This window comes from Pomacea canaliculata, linkage group LG6 (assembly GCF_003073045.1).
Source record: "Pomacea canaliculata isolate SZHN2017 linkage group LG6, ASM307304v1, whole genome shotgun sequence".
NCBI lineage: Eukaryota > Metazoa > Mollusca > Gastropoda > Architaenioglossa > Ampullariidae > Pomacea > Pomacea canaliculata.
Genome location: NC_037595.1, coordinates 8,384,769 through 8,387,722, shown reverse-complemented (window position 1 = coordinate 8,387,722; position 2,954 = coordinate 8,384,769).

The window sequence follows — 2,954 nt, the reverse complement described above, 5'->3', positions numbered from 1 at the left end:
TAAGTGGCGTGCGAAGCGGGCTGCATAAGCGGGTGGAAGCGGAGAATGCATAAGGCGGGTGCGAACGGTACATGCATAAGCGTGGTGCGAAGCGATAAGCAGTGGGAGCGGCACATAAGCGGAGTGGGAAGCGCTGCATAAGCGGCTGGAAGCGCTGCATAAGCGGGTGCGAGCAGCTAAGCGGGTATGCATAGCGGGTGGAAGAGCTGCTGCATAAGTGGGTGGGAGCGGCTGCATACGCGGGTGGGATGCATACGCGGGTGGGTCTGCTGGCATAGGCGGGTGGGAGCGGCTGGCTAGAAGCGTTGGTGGTGAGCTTCTGCAGAAGCGGGTGTGGAACCCCGCTTGCTGCATAAGAGGCGGTGGCTGCATAGAGCGGGTGGAAAGCGGCTCCATAAGCGGGTGCGAAGCGGCTGCATAGGCGGGGTGCGAATGCTGAAAGCGGGTGGGAAGCGGCTGCATAAGCCGGTGGGAACGCTGTTGCTGCATAAGCGGGTGGAAGCGGGCTGCATAAGCGGTGGGCAAGAGCTGCATAATCGGGTGGAGCGGCTACATAAAGCGCGGTAAGGTAACGGGCTGCATACAGCTGGGTAGGAAGCGGCTGCATAACGGGTGCGAAGCGGGTGCATAAGCGGGTGCGAAACGGCCTGCAAAGCGGGGTGCAAAGCGGCTGATAAGCGCGTGCGAAGCTGCTGCATGAAGCGGTGCGAAGCGGCTGCATAAGCGGGTGTGCGAGCGGCTGCTTTAGCTTGGTGGGAACGGCTGCATAAGGGTGCAAAGCGCTGCATAAGCGGGTGCGAAATCGGCTGATAAGCGGGTGCAACAGCGGCTGCATTAACGGGTTGCGAAGCGGCTGCATAAGCTGGTGGAAGCGGCTGGCGAGGGTGCGAAGCGGCTGCATTAAGTCGGGTGCAGGAAGCGGCACAAGCGAGTGCAAGCGCTGCAAGCGGGTGGCAAAGCGCTGGCAAGCGGTGCGAAGCGGCTGCATAAGCGGGTGGAAGCGGCTGCATAGCGGGTGCTAAGCGGCTGCATAAAGCGGTTGCGAAGCGGCTCCATAAGCAGGTGGGAAGCGGCTCGCATAAGCGGATGTGAAAGCGACGACTGCATAAGCGGGTGGGAAGCGGCTCATAAGGGGTGAAGGGTTTGCATAGGCGGGTGCAAGCGGCTAATAAGCGGGATGCGAAGCGTCTGCATAAGCGGGTGGGAAGCGGATGCATAAAGCGGGTGCGAAGCGGCTGCATAAGCGGGTGGGAGCGGCTCAAAAGCGGGTTGGAAGCGGCTGCAGCGGATAACTGTGCGAAGCGGCTGTATAAGCGGGGGAAGCGGCTGCATAAGCGGGATGAACGGCAGCTACATAAGGGGCGAAGCGGCTGCAAGCGGCTGCATAAGCGGGTTGCGAGCCGGCTGCAAGCGGGTGCAAAGCGGCTGCATAAGCGGTGGGAAGCGGCTGCATAAGCGGTGCGAAGCGGCTGCATAACGTTGGTGCGAAGTGCTGGCTGCAAAAAGCGGGTTGCGGGAAGCGGCTGCATAAGGGGTAGAAGAGGTTGATAGCGGGTGGGAAGCGGCTACATAAGCGGGTGCGAAAGCGGCTGCATAGCGGTGTGCGAGCGGCTTGGCATAAGCGGGGTGGGAAAGCGGCTGCATAGGCTTGTGCGAAGCGGCCGCAAAGCGGTGTGCGAGTGGCTTCATAGGCGAGTGGGAAACGGCTTGCATAAGCGGAGGTGCGAAGCGGCTGCCATAAGCGGTGTGCGAAGCGGCGCATGAAGTGGGTGCGAAGCCGGGCTGCATAAGTGGGTGCGGAAAAGCGCCTCATAAAGCGGGTGGGAAGCGTGGGGAACTTGATGTAGCTAAGCGGGTGCGAAGGCGGCTTGCATAAAGCTGGGTGCGAAGCGCTACCTCAAGCAGGTGCGGAAGCGGCTTGCTATGTGGAAAACAGCGGCGAAGCGCCTCATAAGCGGGTGGGAAACGGCTGCATAAGCGCGGTGGAGAGCAGCTGCATTAGCGTGTTGCGGAGCTGCTGCATAAGGATGCGGAAGCGGTTGCATAGGTGGGAAGGCGGGTGGGGTGCGAAGGGCGGCTGCATACGCGGGTGGGGTCTGCTGCATAGGCGATGGTGGAAGCGCTGCAGAAGCGGGTGGTGAGCTTCTGCGAGGCGGTCGTTGGGAAGCGGCTGCATAGCGAGTGCGAAGTGGCTGCATAGCGGGTGCGAAACGGCTGCATTAAGCGGGGTGCAAGCGGCTGCATTAAGCGGTGCGAAGCGGCTTGATAGCGGGTGCGAAGCGGCTGCATAAGCGGGTGCGAAGCGGCTGACATAAAGCTGGTGGGACGGCTGCATAAGCGGTGCGAATCGGCTGCATAAGCGGGTGCAAAGCGGCCTGCATAAGCGGGTGCGAAGCGGTTGCATAAGCTGGGTTGCGAAGCGGCTGCATAAGCGGTGCGAAGCGGCTGCATAAGCGGGTGGGAAAGCGGCTGAATAAGCGGATGCGAAGCAGGCTGCATAAGCGGCCGTGCGAAGCGGCTGCATAAGCAGGTGGGAAGCGGGCTGCATTAAGCGGTGTTGAAGGCGACTGCATAAGCGGGTTTGGGAAGCGGCTACATAGCGCGGTGAGAGAGGTTGCATGGGCGGGTGGGAACGGCACATAAGCGGGTGCGAAGCGGTGCATAAGCGGTGGAAGCGGCTGCATAAGCGGGTGCGAGCGGCTGCATAAGCGGCGTGGGAACGGGTTCATAAGCGGGTGGGGAAAGACGTCTCCATAAGCGGTTGCGAGCGGCTGCATAAGCCGTGCGAAAGCGGCTGCAAGCGGGTGGAAGCGGAGCATATCGGGGCGGAAGCGACTGCATAAGCGGGTTTGCGAAGCGGCTGCTAAGCGGTGTTGCAAAGCGGCTGCATAAGCGGTGGGATGCGGCATGCATAGCGGGTGAGAAGGGTCTGCATTAGGATTCTTCTCTTTTTT